The sequence below is a fragment of the Camelus ferus genome, chromosome X (genome assembly GCF_009834535.1).
Source record: "Camelus ferus isolate YT-003-E chromosome X, BCGSAC_Cfer_1.0, whole genome shotgun sequence".
Lineage (NCBI taxonomy): Eukaryota > Metazoa > Chordata > Mammalia > Artiodactyla > Camelidae > Camelus > Camelus ferus.
The window spans coordinates 13,602,212-13,614,735 of record NC_045732.1 but is presented as its reverse complement, the minus strand read 5'-3'; positions in this window follow the sequence as shown (position 1 = coordinate 13,614,735).

Sequence of the window (12,524 nt, the reverse complement as noted above, 5' to 3'; positions counted from 1 at the left end):
CGGCCGCAATGTGTTTTCCACATCTTTTTTTTTTCCCCGCATACTTTTCCGAGTTGCTTTAAGGTAATTACGGCAAAAGAGAAAACAAAATTTTACTATAAAGTGTTCATTTATAATTGAGCCCCCTTTCCCGTAATGCCAATATGATCGCTCTAAAGTGGGGTCCAGTTTACTGTTTTTTTAAATGTGCCAAAGAAAAATAATAAAGGTAAATAAGATAATAATCAGAAAAGAACAAAAGTGATTAAAACACTTAGGAATCCAAAGCCACATGATGTGTGAAATAGACATATTTGAAAAGCTTAATCCGCAGTTTCCTCTCTTAAGTACATACATGCAATGTTTTAAAGACTCGAAAATTAACAAAAGAAGAAAAAAAAAGTAAAGCAATTTCTCTGACCACAATCTGTGTATAATAAACAGATTTTCAATTAATACATGTCTGTACCTGAAAGAAATACTATATTAGCTAACATTTTCCTCCACTATAAATTACTCCTGTTACAAATTAATTTGCCAAATCAAATCTTATGTAAGAGCTGTATAAAGACACAAAATTTTAAAACGTGCCTACATTTTTGGTAACCTATTTGTAGAAAAGCTGACATTCAAATAATAATATACAGCTTTCAAGAATATGCTTTCTTGTTGCACGAAATGAATCTTTAGAAAGATATATGGTAAACAGATTGCTGACTCTATTTTGAGTTAGGATTTGAAAATAAGGTATACATACTACTTAAGGAATCTCTACCCGGAAATAAGATAACAATATGTGCAGAATTATGGCATAGTAAAAGCAAAAGGGGCAGAAAAAAAAAGGGAAAAGATATGCAATGAGACTTACTGGGAAGAATGGACAGAAATATGTAACAAAAGGCTATTGGGAGAATAAACTGCATTTTTATATGACCAGTAGGGAGAGTTCAGGGATTTGTGGTAGATAAAAAAGGGGAAAGACCAGATCGTGAAGTATTTGCTTTCTATGGAGATAAGCCACTTTCTTTACTTTTTAGCATGGCTGTTGAAATAATTTTAACCAGAAACATAAATGTCTACATGTTGTAATGCATGTGGTAATTTATACAAAAATATAAACTCAGGCAGACAAAAAAGAATCTAAGTTTCAAATTTTGGTAGTTGTATGAAATTGGATAAAGCACTCAACCTCTTTTTTTTTTTTTTTAATCTGAAGTACAGTCAGATACAATGTCTCTCTCTGGTATATAGCAAAATAACCAAGTTATGCATATATAGATATATATTCATTTTCATATGTTTTTATTAAAGGTTACTACAAGGTATTGAACATTGTTCCCTGTGTTATATGGAAAAAATTTTTAAAACTCTATTTTTATATAGAGTGACTAACATTTATAAATCTCAAACTCCCAAATTTATCCCTTCCCACCCCCTTTCCCTGTAACATAAGATTATTTACTATCTCTGCGAGTCTGTTTCTGTTTTGTAGACGAGTTGATAGTGGTTCAAAAGTGTCCTTTTTTCTTTTTTTTTTTTTAAGATTCAACATATGAGTGGTATATGGTATTTTTCTTTCTCTGTCTGGCTTCCTTCACTTAGAATGATGATCTCTAGGTCCATCCATGATGCTGCAAATAGTATTATTTTATTCTTTTTTTATGGCTGAGTAGTTTCCATTGTATAAATATGCCAAACTTCTTTACCCAGTCATCCGTCAATGGACATTTAGGTTGTTTCCATGTCTTGCATATTATAAACAGTGCTGCTATGAACATAGGAGTGCATCTATTCTTCTGAATTAGAGTTCCCTCCTGATATATGCGTACTAGTGGTATTGCTGGTTTGCTATAATGGCTGTGCCAAACTGCATTCCCACCAGCAGTGTAGGAGGGTTCCCTTTTCTCCATGCCCTCTCCAGCCTTTATCATTCATGGACTTTTGAATGATGGCCATTCTGACTGTTGTGAGGTGATACCTCATTGTGCTTTTGATTTGCATTTATCTGATAATTAGTGATATTGAGCATTTTTTTCATATGCCTATTGGACATTTGTATGTCTTCATTGGCAAATTGCTTGTTTAGGTCCTCTGCCCATTTTTGGATTGGGTTTTTTTTTTTTTTAAGTTGTATGACCTATTTATATATTCTGGAAATTAAGCCTTTATCAGTTGCATTATTTGCAAATATTTTCTCCCATTCCAAAGTTTATTGTTAGTTTTGCTTAAGGTTTCCTTTACTATGCAAAAGTTTGAAGTTTAATTGGGTCCTATTTGTTTATATTTGCTCTTATTTCTTGTCTGAGTAGGAGAACATTGCTAAGATTTATGCCAGAAAATGTTTTGCCTATAATTTCTTCTAGGAGATTTAGTGTGTCTTGCCTTATATTTAAGTCTTTGAGCCATTTTGAGTTCATTTGTATGTATGGAGTGAAGGAGTATTTCAATTTCATTGATTTTCATGCAGCTATCCAGTTTTCCAACACAACCTGCTGAAGAGACTGTCTTTTTTCCATTGTATATTCTTGCCTCCTTTGTCAAAGATTAATTGATCATGGATTTGTGGATTTGTTTCTGAGCTCTCTATTTGGTTAAATTAATCAGTATGTCCCTTTTTATTCCAATACATGATGTTTTGAGTATTATAGATCTGTAATATTGTCTGAAGTCTGGGAGGATTATTCCTCCAGCTTCATTCTTTTTCCTTAGTATTACTTTGGCAATTCTGGGTCTTTTGTGGTTCCGTATAAATTTTAGGATTTTTTTGTTCCAGTTCTGTAAAAAATGTCTTGGGTAATTTGATATGAATCACATTAAATCTGTAGATTGCCATGGTCAGTGTGGCCATTTTAACAATATTGATTCTTCCAATCCAAGAGCATGGGATATCTTTCCATTTCTTTAAGTCATCTTTCTTTTTCTTAATCAGTGTTTTGTAGTTCTCCATGTATTAATCTTTCACCTCCTTGATCAGGTTTATTCCTAAGAATGTTATTGTTTTGAGTGTAATTTTAAAAGAGATTGTCTATTTACTTTCTTTTCCTGCTAATTCATTGTTAGTATAAAGAAATACAACTGATTTTTGTATGTTAATCTTGTATTCTGCTACCTTGCTGAATTCTTTTATTAGCTATAGTAGTTTTTGTGTGGAACTTCTAGAGTTTTCTATATGTAGTATCATGTCATCTGCATATAGTGACACTTTTACCTCTTTCTTTCCAATCTGGATAAATTTTATACTTTTTTCTTGCCTGGTTTCTTTGATGACTTCAAAGACTGTGTTGAGTGAGAGTGAGCATTCTTGTTTTGTTCCAGATTTTAGCGGGAAGGTTTTCATTTTTTCACCGTTGAGTACTATGCTGGCTATAGGTGTGTCATATACAGCTTTTATTATATTGAGATATGTTTCCCCCTATGTTCCCCCTATGCCCACTTTGTAAGAGTTTTTATCATAAATGAGTGTTGAATTTTATCAAAAGCTTTTTCTGTGTCTATTGATATGATCATGTGATTTTTGTCCTTTCTCTTATTGATATAGTGTATCACGTTGATTGATTTGTGTATGTTGAGCCATCCTTGTGTCCCTGGTATGAATCCAACTTGTTCATGGTGTACAATCTTTTTTATGTGTTGTTGGAATCTGTTTGCTAATATTTTGTTGAGGATTTTTGCATCTATGTTTGTCAGTGATATTGGCCCATAATTGTCTTTTTTGGTGGTGTCTGTCTGATTTTAGTATCAGGGTGATTCTTCATAGAATGCATTTGGGAGTACTCCCTCCTTTTCAGTCTTTTGGAAGAATCTGAGAAGGACCAGTGTGAGTTTGTCTATGTATATTAGGTAGAATTCCCCAATGAAACTATCTGGTCCTGGATTTTCATTTGCAGAGAGGTTTTTTTATTACTAATTCTATTTCATTTCTAATGATCAGTCTGTTCAAGCAGTCTATTACTTCTAGATTCAGTCTTGGTGGACTCTGTTTCCAGAAACTGTCCATTTCTTCTAGGTTATCCAGTTTTTTCCCATATAGTTGTTCACAGTAGTCTCTTACGATATTTTGTATTTCTGTGGTACTGGTTGTAATTATTGATAGATGTGTGTTCATTGCCATTTTGAACATAGTTTTGCAGTTTATTTGGTATTTCCTATTTGTTTCTTTCTTTTTCTTTTTATGGTTTGATTATTTTCTTTTGTATTATTTTGGTTTCTTTAACTGTGTGTGTGAATCTGTTGTATACTTTTTACTTGTGGTTACCCTGTTTTTCAAGTATATTACTATATGTCTGCTATAAACTGATAGGCATATAACCTCAAATACATCCAGAATGAGTGAAAACAAATTTATATTTTCTTGCTCCCCTCTTTAATTATTTTGATGTCTTCTTTTACATCTTCATGTTTATTCTGTTGCATCTCATTGTAGTTCTCATCTTTTCTATTATAGTTTTCTACTTTATGTAGCATCCTGCTTCTTTTCTATTTAGAGTAGACTTTCAATTTTGTCTTTCTAGCATAAGGTTAGTATTGCTGAATTCTGTAAGTTTTTGCTTTTCTGTGAAATTCTTCATTTCTCCTTCTACTCTAAAGGTTGCCTTACTGGATATAGAATGCTAGGTTGCAGCCTTTTCTTATTCAGGACTTTGAATCTATCTTGCCACTCCCTTCTGACCAGCAGTGTTTGTGTAGAGAAATCGGCTGAAAGCCTTATGGGGATTCCCTTGTAACTCTTTGTTCTTCTCTTACTGCCTTTAGAATCATTTCTTTATCTTTAATCTTGGCTATCTTGATTATAATATGTCTTGATGTGGGTCTGTTTCAGTTCTTTTGTTTGGGACCCTCTGTGCTTCTGTATTTGGATATATCTGATTCCTTAGGTTTGAGAATTTTTCAGTCATGATTTCTTCAAATACCTTTTCGATCCCCTTTGATCTTTCTTTCTATTCTGGGACCCCTATTACGAGTAAGTTGGCATACTTTATGTTATTTCATAGGTCCTTTGTATTGCTTTCATTGGTTTTTATTTGCTTTTCTGTCTGTTGTTCTGATGGGGTGACTTCTATTATCCTGTGTTCCAAGTCACTTATTTGTCCCTGTGCATTTTCTAGTCTGCTTTTGATGGCCTTTGGCTTGGGTCCTATCTCTGCTACTGAGTTTTCTGTTTTCAATTGGCTCATCTTTATAGTTTCAATTTCCTTTTAGGCATGTTCTGTGTCTCTATTCACAATATATTTTAGTTCCTTCAGTACTTTGATCACTCCTTTTTTGAAATCATGATCTAGTAGACTATCAAGGTCTGCTTCACTGATCATTCTTTCAGGGGATTTCTCTTGTTCTTTTAATTGGTAGTGGTTCTTTTGCTTCTTCATTTTACTTATATCTCTCTGGCACCATGAATTATGTAGTATCAGTTATCTGCTGTGGTTTTGAAGTGAATTTTTGCAGGGAATGCAGAAATGTAATTTTTAAAATCTGAAAAAAGTCAAAAATACTTTTTAAATTAAAAAATTTAAAAATAAGAAAAAAATTTAATAAAATTAAAAAGTAAAACTTTAAATTAAAAAAATTTGAATACAAAAAATTTAAATCACATAAATATGACATAATATAAATATAACATAATATAATACAATAACATAAAAATAATAATTTGTAAAAAAGAGAATGTATTCCTGTGTAGACTGTGCACCCCTAATAATTTAGTCACGAGGTATGTTTTTAGTATGGATGGTTGCCAGGACTTTGTTCTGTGTCTGTTGGCTGTTATCCCTTTGACTGGGGGTGTGGCTAGTGTTGTGGTAGCCAGAGTCTGCCCTGGCTTGAGCAGGGCCTTTTTTTGTTCTGCGGGTGTTACTGCCCTGACTGCGGAGGGTCTGTTTCCCTTGTGTTGGGATAGAGGCTTCCAGACCTGTTTCTGAGCTGTGGTACATAGTAGGCTGGGTTGGAGTGCTTTAAGTACTCTTTGTTGACTCTGCTCTTGTCCCTGCTTTAGCCACAGGAATGTCAGTGCACTGCCCTGGTGTCACCCGTGTTTTCTGTCCCCAGAGGTACCAGTTCTGTTGATCAAGAGCTACTGTGCACAGATCAGAGCCTCAGAGTTTCCTCCTCCATTCCTGCTGACCTCTCTGTTGGAGAAGGGAGACCTTGCATATGAGCGGTATTCTTCTTTTGCTGCTCCCTCCCTCTGTAACAGGTCTTGCAACAATTTCCTTTTTCTTCTTCTTTTTTTTTTTTCTCCTTCCAGATTTGTTAGGAATTTGTCTTTTGAAGAAGGTGACATTCTGTCAAATTTCAGCACGTGTTCTGAGTAATGGGTGGGTCCGTGGATGTCTCTCTTGGTGTATTAGTGGGAGAGGGTGAGCTAAGAGCATCATTCTAATCCTTCATCTTGACCACTCCCCTTAACGTCTTAAATTTACCCAATCTATGAAAAAGGGATAACAAAATATTATCAGGTAGGATTATTGTGCAATTAAATGATGTCCTTAACACACCCAGAGCACAATCCCTGAAAAATAATTCAGCATTCAAAACAAAAGTGGGGAAATACTGTAATTACCTATATTAAGTGGGACCCTGAGGTTAACTTGTCATCCTGCTTTATTTAGGTACTGGTCAAAACCACAAAACTGTTTTTCTTTTTTTTTTTTTTCCCCAAAAACTTCGTTCTTTTGGATGTCTTGCATAAAGTAAATCATCATTGTATACTCTTACTAATAATATGCCTTAAAGGAGGATAGGAAAAATTGACAGAACACAGACACACAACTGTAGTGAGGAATAAATTAATAATAAAGAAGGAATGAAAAAAATTATAGGAATTCTTTAGTGTGCTATTATGACAGTTATTTGGGAAATGAGATGACAAATTAGTTAAGAAAACACATTATACCAAGAATTATTCAAGAAGAAATAGAAACCCCAGATATAATTCATAATGAATTCTAAAGGTAGCCTGAAAATTTTGTCAAAGAGCCACTATACTGCTCATAAACATAAATAAATAAACAAATAAATAAGTAAATGCTATTTTTATACTATTTATACTTTACTAGAACTCAAATGACCAAGCTGTGTGTCAATACTGTTTATAAACATAACTTCTAAAGATAGCATGCAAGAAGTATATGACAATACAAATTGTAATAAATAGGAGACAGGTCCACTTCCTGTTTGGTTAATAAATTCTGCAGACCAAATGATCAAATAAATATAAAAACATCTAATAAATATTCCTGAGTGGGGATAAATACTGCAGGTCAAATGTCAAATAAATATAAAAGCAGCTAATACTTATTTTATGCTGGCTACTATAAGAAGCATTCCATTTACGTATTAATTTAATTATCTCATTTGATTATTGTCACAATTTGCCACAATTCTATGAAGTGAATACTATTCTTATCCTCATTATATAGATTAAAAAATTTTTCTGAAGTCTGTATAAAAATTGTTTGAAGAAGAAAACCATAAAAATATTAGCAAATAGAATCCAACAGCACATAAAAAAGATTATACATCATGATCAAGTGGGGTTCACCCAAGGGACATAAGGATGATTCAACATATGCAAATCAATCAATGTAATACATCACACCAACCAGAGAAATGACAAAAACTACATAATCATCTCAATAGATGCAGAAAAAACATTTGATGAAATTCAACACCCATTATGATAAAAACTCTCACCACAGTGAGTATAGAGGGAACATATCTCAACATAATAAAAGCTATATATGACAAACCCACAGCCAGCATAGTCCTCAATGGTGAAAAACTAAAAAGTTTCCCACTAAAATCTGGGACAAGACAAGGATGCCCACTGTCACCACTCCTATTCAACATAGTCTTGGAAGTCCTAGCCACAGCAATCAGGCAAGAGAGAGAAATAAAAGCGATCCAAATTGGAAAAGAAGAGGTAAAGGTGTCACTATATGCAGATGACGTGATACTATACATAGAAAACCATAAAAGGTCCGCACAAAAACTACTAAAACTAATTGAAGAATTCAGCAAGGTACCAGGTTTCAAGATTAACATTCAAAAATCAGTTGCATTTCTTTACACTAACAATGAATCAACAGAAAAAGAAAGTAAAAAAACAATCCCCTTTGATCAGCACCCAAAGTAATAAAATATCTAGAAATAAATCTAACCAAGGAGGTGAAAGAATTATACAGAGAAAACTATAAACCATTGTTAAAGGAAATTAAAGAAGACTTTAAAAAATGAAAAGATATCCCATGCTCTTGGATTGGAAGACTCAACATTGTTAAAATGGTCACACTGCCCAAGGCAGTCTACAGACTTAATGGAATCCCTATCAAATTACACAGGACATATTTCACAGAACTATAACAAATCACAGTAAAATTTATATGGAACTACAAATGACCTAGAATTGCCACAGCATTACTGAAGATAAAGAAACAGGCTGGAGGAATAACTCTCTCAGACTTCAGACAATACTATAGAGCTGCAGTCATCAAGACAGCATGCTTTTGGTACAAAAACAGACATATAGACCAATGGAACAGAATAGAGAGTCCAGAAATGAACCCACAAACTTTCGGTCAACTCCTTTTCGACAAAGGAGGCAAGAATATACAATGGAATAAAGACAGTCTGTTCGGCAAATGGAGTTGGGAAAACTGGACAGCAGCATGTAAATCAATGAAGCTAGAACATTTCCTTACAGCATACACAAAAATAAACTCAGAATGGATCAAAGACTTAAACATAAGACAAGATACAATAAACCTCCTAGAAGAAAATGTAGTCAAAACATTATCTATACATCTCAAAAATGTTCTCCTAGGGCAGTCTACCTAAGCAATAGAAATAAAAGCAAGAATTAAACAAATGGGACCTAATGAAACTCACAAACTTCTTCACAGCAAAGGAAACCATAAGTAAAACAAAAAGACAACCTACGGAATGGGAGAAAATTTTTGCAAATGATGTAACTGACAAGGGCTGGATCTCCAGAATATATAAACAGCTCATATGACTTAATAAGAAAAAGAAAACAGCGCAATCAAAAAATGGGCAGAAGACCTAAACAAGAAATTCTCCAAGGAAGAAATACATATGATCAATAGGCACATGAAAAAATGCTCAATATCACTAATTAGCAGAGAAATGCAAATCAAAACTACAATGAGGTATTACCTCACACCAGTTAGAATGGCCATCATTCAAAAATCCACAAATGACAAATGCTAGAGAGGCTGTGGAGAAAAGGGAACCCTCCTACGCTGCTGGTGGGAATGCAGTTTGGTGCAGCTATTGTGGAAAACAGTATGGAGATTCCTCAAAAGACTAGGAATAGACTTAACATATATCCCAGGAATCCAACTCCTGGGCATATATCCAGAAAGAATCCTACTTCAAAATGACACCTGCACCTCAATGTTCATAGCAGCATTATTTACAATAACCAAGACATGCAAACAGCCTAAATGTTCATTGACAGATGACTGGATAAAGAAAATGTGGTATATTTATACAATGAAATTCTAATCAGCCATAAAAACCAACAACATAACACCATTTGCAGCAACATTGATGTTCCTGGAGAATGTCATTCTAAGTGAAGTAAGCCAGAAAGAGAAAGAAAAATACCATATGAGATCGCTCATATGTGGAATCTAAAAAAAAATCATAAATACAAAACAGAAATAGACTCATAGACATAGAATACAAACATGTGGTTGTCAAGGAAGTGGGGGGTGGGATTTCAAATAGTAGAACAGATAAACAAGATTATACTGTATAGCAGAGGGAAATATATACAAGGTCTTATGGTAGCTCACAGAGAAAAAAAATGTGACAATGAATATATATATATATGTTTATGTAAAACTGAAAAATTGTGCTCTACACTGAAATTTAACACAATATTGTAAAATGATTATAAATCAATCCAAGATGTTAAAAAATATGCTTTTAGGTTTTTTACTAGTGATGTGATAACCATATACCTATAATTGTCTGTTACGTAACTATTGACTTGGCTTGACCAAACTTTAATCAGGCTTCTCTCTTCCCCACAGTCCTGTAAATTATGGCTTGTTCTCTAGTTTGAGAAAACACGAATATACTAAGGTCAGAACATTTTCCTCAACAGCTCATTCTGAGAATCAGCTGGCAGAGAGAAATTTTTTTTAATTAAAATGCCCCTATTTTGTCTCCTCCTCTCCAGCTGCTGTCTCCCACTAAGTTTCTGTTAGGCCTTCTTTTTAAAAAGTACTTTTCCTACCTGATTTTGAAATACTTGCAAATTCTAAAATCAAAATGTTCTTCTATTTAGTCACATCTTTCAATACACTCTTTCCTTTCCTAAATCTCAATTTGTTTTTTGGTTTTCTGGTGATGTGATTCAGTTGAAATGTTAACAACTTTTTGATCTTTATTCTCCTAACTAACAGTGCTGCCAAACTCTAGCGGTCCCAACCCTGGATTTTTGTCACTTGACTAAAAAGGTATAGAAGTTACTCTGAGTAGACCTCCTTCAGCCTGACTAAAACCTTAAACTGAGGCTCTCTCTCTAGTGACCAGGAACAGACAGCACTGTGAGATACACAGCTTTCCCAAGAATTTGGGACCAAGCAGGTGACTTCAGAAGTTGTTTAGCTTCCACCCAAGACACTGGAACAAGAATTTCAGCATCCGTAATTTCTTATCTATCATCACCATTTTAACTGTCTGTCTTTGATGTTCTTTCATATCTATCTACTTCAGCGTCACCTTTGATATTCTTGTAACTTTTACCCTTACAACTGTAGCTTTCCATAATAAGCCTCACCCTGTACTATCCCTTTATCTTCTCCCTCACATGAGCTGTTTGCCCATAAGAACTTCTTCGCACGATTCAGAGCAAAATCTCACAGTCATACTTCTGAGTGTTGTTATCTACCTTTGGAAACCTTCAGTTTCCCGCACATTCCTATACTGATTCAAATTTAAGGGCATTCTTTGTGTTGACATTTTGCTGGGGGAGCTTTAGGTTTTCTCTCTAGGGTTCAAAAGGAACCTCCATGAGCCTTAGTACATTTTAGAAAGAGCAAGTTATGCTTCCAACTGTAACAAAACCAATAGCTGTTTCAGAGGTCTTGGTATTTTCAGTTACACTCCTTTGCCATTTCAAATACTTACATTGTTATTATGAGGGGAAAAGTACATATTGCTTGCCATGTTTCATTAATCTAACATACTGAGATGGTCCGGAGTATAATTTAACTTTTATTTGGAGCTATTTTCTACAAATAAAAACCTGGGAACTTTCCTTTTCCCAAATGAATTTGACAATATCTCCATCAAAAAGACTCCTATAAACTGTTTATAAAATTTATAAATCCAAGGGACAGCTGTTTTCATAAAACTAAAGGTAACTTTTAATGAGACATATTTTACTTATGACAACTTTGCCTAGTAGTGTCTTTCTGCCATTTAGACTGGAATCTGTTATCTACCTAATACCATTAGTCCTTATTAAATCTTTAACCAGAGTGCTTATTTTTTCACACTTTAATGACTTTTTTTACCCATCACATAAGTTTTCTAGGCACTGAATGAATCGACAGAGGTAAGTAACAACTAAAAGTTGTGTGCAATGAACTGTGGATGTGATCTTTCCTGCTTAACAGGTTCTCAAGAAGTGATAGAAAAAGAGAATAAGAGATTGAGAGTAAACTTAAAAGTTTACTATTACACCTGAAAACAAACAAGCAATCTTTATTCTTGGAACTGCTGTTGTGTGGGCCACTCAGGAAGTTCTCAAAAACTCCTGTATCTTTCATATTCTGTGTTAGTAAACAACCATGACTGGGCAGTCTTACCAAAACTACCAACATTAGCAGCAGAGAAGTCCAAAACTCCAGTAAGGGGTTCTTTATAATTGATTGACACTGGACACGATCCTGGCTTCATGAGGTGGCTCTTTGGTAGCAGCTGCAAATAACTTCTGTGTGTATTTCCTGAAACTTCTCTGATGACTATGCCATCACCAAAATGTTCAGACTACAAACTAGGAAATTCATCAGATTATTATTAATGTCCACATGCTGCCATGAAAAAACACTTTAAGCTTCATGTCCTACAGTTTTCTCAGTTGGCTCCTTTAAAACTCAACTATTGGTTTTACATTCTTTTCAACTTTAAAAAATTATTTTTAAATCATATTCCTAGGCAAAATTTTGTCAACAGTTGTCAGTTCAACAACACACACTCAACAGATGATACAGCTAATCTTTTGAGGGGGAAAAGAAATGAAGTCTAAATTCCCCTGAAATGAGTCTGTGGGTCTCAGATTGAATCAGGTCATCTGACATAGGTTGGTGGCTCTTACAGTGGGTTTAGGCTCCTTAAGGTGGGAATTGGTATGTTCAGAGCTACGTTGGGTCTCTGGAGCCCTGTGGTGAGTTTAGAGTCCCCTGAGATCAGTTTGGGGTTACTTGAGCAGGGTCTGATTGCACTGAAGTGGATTTATACTCCTTTTATGTGGGTCTGTCAAATTGTGAATTGCTTCTGGGGTATCCTGAGCT